The 7,463-nt window shown below is 44.3% G+C and overlaps 1 protein-coding gene and 1 pseudogene across 2 annotated transcripts in view; both read left to right on the top strand.

Annotated features, from left to right (window-relative positions):
- The window catches only part of LOC105532652 (HAUS augmin-like complex subunit 3), a 191,743-nt gene that overhangs the window by 169,416 nt on the left and 14,864 nt on the right, over positions 1-7,463 (top strand). The gene's annotated exons all lie outside the window — the stretch shown is intronic.
- LOC105532691 lies at positions 2,805-4,777 on the top strand (annotated as a pseudogene).

A 7,463-nucleotide genomic window follows, 5' to 3' on the forward strand; every position in this document is an offset into this window, starting at 1 on the left:
AGGACGGCTGCCCTGACCTCCTCAGAAAAAGGTGGTCTTCTCTGCCATCCATTTGGCTCCTTCTGGAGTATTCACTTTCTTTTTCTTTTTCTTTTTTTTTTCCTGGAGTGGAAAAGAGCTGCATTTTGTAAATAAGTACTGAGTCATTAACCATAATGTCGAAAAGGGTAATTTGGCTGCTTTTAGCTGTGACAGTGACACGGGTTCCCACCCAGAGCCTCCAGCTCTGCTGCTCCCATTGTTCCGGTCTGGCTTGACAGCTGGAATTACTGTGTATCCACTGCTGTGGGCTTAGGCTGCATCTCTGTTCTCCTTGTGTTTGAAACTTTGTCACATGAGCTGGGACTGAGGAAGCCCGTGAACTTGCCAGGCCTCCCGGGCCGCTGGGTACCCTTTGAAAATGCCATAGAGGAGCTTTGCACCTACCGGCTTGCAGCGGATTGCAGTAATGTGTTTTCATGTAACGTACCTCTGAACGGCCCACAAATGCTGGGGGCGTGGGGCAAGGCACGGTTCCTACACATTCTTGAGAAATCGGCGACATGACTATTGTGAAAACTGTAAAGAAGATAGCAGAGGAAGCAGCAGGACTGTGTGAGAGGCAGGGGAGATGCCCCAGAGGGTGCAAGGTCTGTACGCTCAGCCCCCGCAGCCACTGTGGAGGAGCTGGCAGGGAACACACAGAGTAACAGAGCAGCCACTGTCCGGGAGCCTTGACCCCAGAGGCTGGCTCACAGTCTCACTGCTCCTCTATCAGTCAACTGAATTCAAATGTCCATCCCCAGCCTGACGGCCCTGCTCATGGCCGCTGCTGAGCCCAGCAGGAACCTGCCTTCTCCTGCAAGCAGCTCCTGACTCCTCGGATCTTGCTCTGAGCCCCTGTTGCTCCTAGAGTCTAACCATTGAGTCTTCTCAGATGACTCCATGACTCTGAAGCTTGCCTCCACATCCAGTCATCATGTGACCCACAGGCCTGTGGTGAAGGCACGCCCCCTGGCTCAGTGCCTGCTCCCGAGGGGCTCGCACCTGTCAGAGGAGACACAGGAGCAGGCCTGGGCATATAGCACTGTGCCATCAGTGCATCTGCAGGAGTCCCTGGTACCAAGGGAGCCAGGGGAGGGACCCAGCCCAAGGAGAGTTGGGAGAGTCCAGGAGCTGGCCCAGAGCAGCAACACCCGAGCTGAGTTTTGAAAGTAGCATAGGATTTACTGTCAGGTCTGTTCCAGCTAGACCAGCCCACATTCCCAAAGGCCCACAATGTACAGGCACTTGCTCATCCCTAGAGACATAAACAGGAGTGAAAGCTTGTTAGCAATATGTGTGGAGCAGAAGAGCACTTGGAGGAAAGGGAGTGAAGATTGTCCCTGCTAAACGTCAAATTGTAGTACACACACACACATAGACTCACATGTGTACCCACCAGATAGGATTAGCTGTCTGTGGGAAGAGTCAAATTGTGTGTTCATGTAGGATTTCAGAGGTAGGGAGGACTTAGTGCCCCTAGTATGCAGATCTCTCAGGGCCTGTGTGTGAAACAGGATCAACGGAATCACAGTGTGGGGACAAGTTCTATGAAAAGAAGGAGCAGTCCACAGGAAGCATGGGACAGAGAAGTCCCCACAGAGCCAAAAGCCGTCCTGCTTGGGGAAGGGACAGTGACCTTTGAGTGTGACAGCCCCACTGCTAAGGGTGTCCAAGGAGTGAGGAGCAAGGATCCAGGGCCTGGAAGTCCTCCCGGACCCTCAGGCTCCATCTCAGTCTCTCGTCCCTGCTGCGTGTGGAGCCACCACACCGTCCGCTCTCTTGTGGATGGACTTTCTTCATGCATGGGGACTGAGGCCACCCGCTGCCCTTCAGAGATCCCAACAGCTCCACAGAAGAAAGGAAAGGGATTCTCCCTTGGCCATAAGTATTTAGAAAGCAAGGCATGACTTCTGGTGATGGCCAAGTCGCTCCCATTGGAGCAGCCCTCCTGCAGGGATCAACTTTAAACTGTGGAAAATGTGTAAAAAGACAACTACCCAGAGGCACTGGGAAGTGACCAGAGCAACAGCAGTTGGAGGTCAGCTGACACCTGGAAGAAAGGAACGGCACTGGCGAATTTCTCATTCTATAGCCCCTTACCTGAAGGCAAACCTCAGTTGATGCTGTGGGGACAGAAACTGTGCTAGGAACATACAATCCTACTAGCTTGAAGAACTGGAGGACAGAGTTCTGGACAACCAGAGGATCTGGAAAGTGAAGGGAGAAATTCTAGAAAGAAGAGAGCCAGGAAATGAGGCCAAATTCCAGGTACGAACTCTACTCAGATCCTTGGCTGACTCCTAACTATGCATGAATGGGACAGACTTCAAACAATCCAGAAGCCAAGGCAAAAAGGACTGACCTGAGATTTCAGCATTTTCCCACTGCAGGGAGACAGAGTTTGATTTTAGCCAAACTAAGTGCCCCTTTAAAAAAAAATTAGTACTCCTGGCCGGGTGTGGTGGCTCAAGCCTGTAATCCCAGCACTTTGGGAGGCCGAGACGGGCAGATCACGAGGTCAGGAGATCGAGACCATCCTGGCTAACACGGTGAAACCCCGTCTCTACTAAAAAAAATACAAAAAAACTAGCCAGGCGTGGTGGCAGGAGCCTGTAGTCCCAGCTACTCAGCAGGCTGAGGCAGGAGAATGGCCTAAACCTGGGAGGCAGAGCTTGCAGTGAGCTGAGATCCGGCCACCACACTCCAGCCTGGGCGACAGAGCGAGACTCTGTCTCAAAAAAAAAAAAAAAAAAATTAGTACTCCTGAGTTGGCACAGTATCTAAGCGGAGTGTTTTGGAAGGAGTTAAGGGGCTGTGGCAAACACCCTCTCCACTGTCATGGCCTGGCATCGGAATGTTCGAGGCTTTGACTATGATGAAGATTTTGAAGTTGATGATCTCTATGGCCAGTCTGTAGAGGATGATTATTGTATTTCACCATCAACAGCTGCTCAGTTTATTTATTCACGGGGTGACAAACCTTCCGTTGAGCCTATAGAAGAATATGATCATGAAGATCTGAAAGAATCTTCCAATTCTGTTTCGAACCACCAGCTCAGTGGATTTGATCAAGCTCATCTTTATTCATTCCTTGATCAAATGAGAGAAGGTACTTGGAGATGCTGTGCCAGATGAAATATTAATTGAAGCAGTTCTGAAGAACAAGTTTGATGTGCAGAAGCCTTTGTCAGGGGTTCTGGATTAGCATGCAGAATTTGAAGGACGAGAATGAGGGAACAGTATCTACAGGAAAGACAACAAAAGGTAAGGAGTCTTATTTTCCTCTTCTGAAGTTTCAGCTAATAATGTTCAAAGTTCTTATCCTCAGTCAGCAAATCATTTGGATTATTGTAGCAAACCCTTTGATTTTTCTAGCTCAGTAGGAAAATACGGATTATCTCATAATTCTTCAGTTCCAAGTCACTGTTTACTCCATAGGAAAAAGAAACTTGACAGACTTAAAAGGGAGAAGAAACTGGAATTATGTAAGTTAACAAGAGAACTTTCACTAGCTGACCTAATTCATGATATGTCAAGAGATTCCTGTGACAGTCAGCCATCAGTCAGATTATCATCTACAGACAGTCTGGAAAGTCTACTTTCAAAGAACCTAGATGCTGATCTGTTGAGACCTCATGCATCCAAATGTGTTTCCAAAGATGATTCTGCATTCAAAGAAATGCCAGATTTAAAGGCCATAATGATAAAGAGCACAACACCGAGTAATTCTTTATATATTCAAAATAATTCACTATCTGATTTTCAAAACATTCCAGTACAGGGCAGTTTAGGAAGTTCAAATAATCCTTTGTGCTTAACTAGCTCATTGGAAAATATGACTGTTGATAATTTAAATGCTAGTAAAGAAACTGAGGTTGGAAGTGTTTCTTTAGTTGAACAAAGTGCCAAGAATTACATTTTTGAAAATGATAATTTGCAGTTTTCTCAGTGTGAAAGTCCATTCCTAACTGAACTGTTTCGGGAACACAAAGAAACCAATATAAGCCAGTGCTTTACTTTGTCTGACCTTTGTAACCAGTCATCTGCCAGTTTCACAGATCTAAGTTTGGGATCCTTTCCCCTGTCACAATTAGCAAATCGCTGTCAGTCTTCACCCGGAATATCAGAATTAACAGGATCTCTGTTGTCACTGGCATTTCCTAAAGCTTCTCACAAGAGACCTTAAGAATTTGTCACTTTCTGAATTGATTGCAGAAACGATTGATGTATACAACTCTCAGATTAAGAAAGAGTCCTTTGAAGTCAGTTTATCTGAAGAGAGGTCTCCTGGAATAGATTCAAATATTGATCTCAGTGTCCTTATAAAAAACCCAGATTTTGTTTCAAAGCCTATAGTAGACCAATCCATTGCTCCATCGTCATGAACTGAAGTTCTAAGTTCAAAGCTACGGAAGAATTCCAATTTTGCTAAGAATAATAAGAAAAACAATAAAGGCTGTCTGACTAGGAAACCACCTTTTTCTCTGTCTTAGACCAAGGCCCTTGCTGCTAGAAGTTCAGCTTTTCCCTCAACACTGTGTCTTTGTCACTCACTGAAAAGCTGCAAGTGACGCACCCTTGACTTCTGTAAGGCTTTTCTTTATGGTAGACAAGTTCAAGATGTAAAGGACAAAGAAGTAAGTCCTCTTGTAGCAATAACACCATTGACTTCAAATCAGCATCACCTGATGACATTGTAAAAGCTAATCAAAAAAAGCATTTACTAGAGAATAGTAACAAAAGGAAAACTTGATTGCTGTTGTAGAGCTTTTTATTTTTAATTAAAGTCTTCAGAGAATCACTTTATATGATGGGATTCAAATTGTGATTTTCACCAAAGTTGTTGTAGGTCAGTTGATTAGTTGATACGTATTTTTGCACTGAATTTTTTTTAACTATGTCTTCTTTCGGTGATAACTGACTTTATTTAAGCTGGTAACCTATACTGAGTATATGTTTACAAAGTGGATATGGAAACTTGATGTTGTGAAATCAGACCTCAGATATTTTTGTTTGAAGCATTCCACTTCCTATGTTTTTTATGATGAAATATTTTTTTCTATGAAATATTTTTGTGCTTTGTTCATCAATGAAAATTCCAGGACTTGGAATTATAATCGTTTAGTGTGAAGATTATTCTTATGTGGCACAGCATAGTTGAGACATTATATTTTAAAATATGGTATAATTCCTAGTTTCATTATTTTTGTGTCGATAAATACTAAAATTTTTCTATTAGAAAATCTTAAAATTCCTGACTTTTGAGAGTACTGTGAAGATTGCTGAAATACATTTTTAATGATAATAAAATGAAAATCTTTTAAGGGACCATGTAAATATAGAAGTTGGATTTTTATGTGAATTATTTTTATACATTTTTAAAAACCATTTGTCCTAAATATACACTTTAAAATAAATATATAAAAAGTGTAAACAAAAAATTAGCACTCCTTAACCAGACATGGTGGGCATACATCTGTAGTCCCAGCTACTCAGAAGGCTGAGGCAGGGAGGATCGCTTCAGCCCAGGAATTGAAGGCTGCAGTGAGCTATGATCATACCATTGCCCTCCAGCCTGGGTAACAGAGCAAGACACTGTCTCAAAAAAAAAAAGAAAAAGAAAAACAGAAAAAAAAATAGCACCCCTTAGAAGAACATAATAGGATCCAAAACTCTACATATATCATACATGATATCCAGCATACAACCCCAAATTCCTAAACGGGAAGAAACAGAATAGCTTAACCATACTTAAGAGAAAAGGAAATCATGGAAACAGATCCTAAGATGACCCAGATGTTGGAATTAACAGATGAGGGTTTTAAAGTTGCTATTAATAACTAAGCTCAAGGAAGTAAAAGAAAATATGCTCATAATAAATGAAAAAAGAAAACTTCAAGAAATAAAATTCTAAAATGGAATTTCTAGAACTGCATATCAGAAATAAAAAATTCACCAGATGGGTTTAACAGCAGATTGGAGGTGAGAAAAGACTTGTCTAAGAAGATACTCAAAGTCTCATCTGGCCAACCTTGTGTATCTAGCCACCATTGGATTTCTTTCTGAGAGCCAAGGGAATTTTCCATTGCAGCACCATAGCTGAGGCACTAGGTGAGGGTGGTGGTTGGAATTTGACAGAAAGAAAGAGTCATAGATGAATTATTTCAGTAAAGTGTAGCAGAACACATAACTTATTTGTGAAGATATCACAATAATAGGTTTTAAGCCCTAAAAGAGATATTGGAGATTTTTCATTTCCAGCCAAATGGTGCCAATTCATCAGGCAGTCCTGGGCATAGAAGGACTATGACTTTATCCCTCTCTGCCAGGATAAACTTGGGGAGAACAGGGCACCCCAGATGTTCCCACTCTTGCTGGCAAAGCAGTGGAAGCAAACGCCTGCCCCTTCACTCTCCTAAGACTTGAATATTCTCTCTGTCCAGAGCTGCTGTGCCGTTAGCTGGCCAGGGCCAGGAGTGGCCTGGCTGAAAGAAGGGCTGAATCAGAGAGGCCAGTCGATCCCATTCCTCCAGAGGGTTCTTCCCTGGTCTTCACAGACCCCACACCTTCACCCCCTGGGCCATGTTTCTGCACTATCCTGTCCAAAGGTCCATGGAGCCCCCTCTAGGTACAACCCCAGAGTTTACCTATCACAGAGGACAGCCAAGACCACTGCTGGTCCCGGGCATGCTCCCCCAGGAAGGCAGGTCTTCAGGCTGCTTGTCTCTCTGGGGTTCCTTCCAAGGACACAGCACTACTCCCCAGGGCCAAGGCTTTCCCTAGGATCCCACTGTCAAGCAAGGGATGATGTCCTCATGGATTCCTCATTCTCTATTTACATTATTATTCTCTTCTGGAGGAAAATGGGAGGGAATGAGTGTATATTGAGTACCAAGTAGGAACCACGCACTGCTTAGAGCTTCCCATGCCTTAGCTCATGGGGCTCCCAGCTGGAGATAAGGGCTCTTGTTCCTAATATACAGTGCAGAAACGAGCTTTAATGTGGGTCAGGCAACATCCCCAGGGCCACACGGAACCTCCTGGTGGGACTGGGCCCAGACCCAGGCTTCTGTGGTCGCTGAACCTGCTCACATGCTTGTGGAACTCAGCCACTGCCCAGCCAAAGTCCTTTTTTTCTTTTCTTTTCTTGTTGATAAATAGAAAGTAGGCCTCACTTTGTTGCCCAGGCTGATCTTGAACTCCTGGCCTAAGTAATCCGTCCGCCTCAACCTCCTAAAGTGCTGGGATTACAGGCATGAGCCACCATGCCTGGCCCAAACCAGAGACATTTCTACCAGCAGTGTCACAAGAACACCTGCATCTTCTAGAACCAAATATTGAACTCCTGAGCACCATTTTCTCATACTTTGACCATGGAACTTCTCCTTCCTCTTTTCCTCTGTGCCCCACTCTAACCTGAGCACCATTTTCTCATACTT

This window comes from Mandrillus leucophaeus, unplaced genomic scaffold (assembly GCF_000951045.1).
Source record: "Mandrillus leucophaeus isolate KB7577 unplaced genomic scaffold, Mleu.le_1.0 Scaffold98, whole genome shotgun sequence".
Taxonomy (NCBI): domain Eukaryota; kingdom Metazoa; phylum Chordata; class Mammalia; order Primates; family Cercopithecidae; genus Mandrillus; species Mandrillus leucophaeus.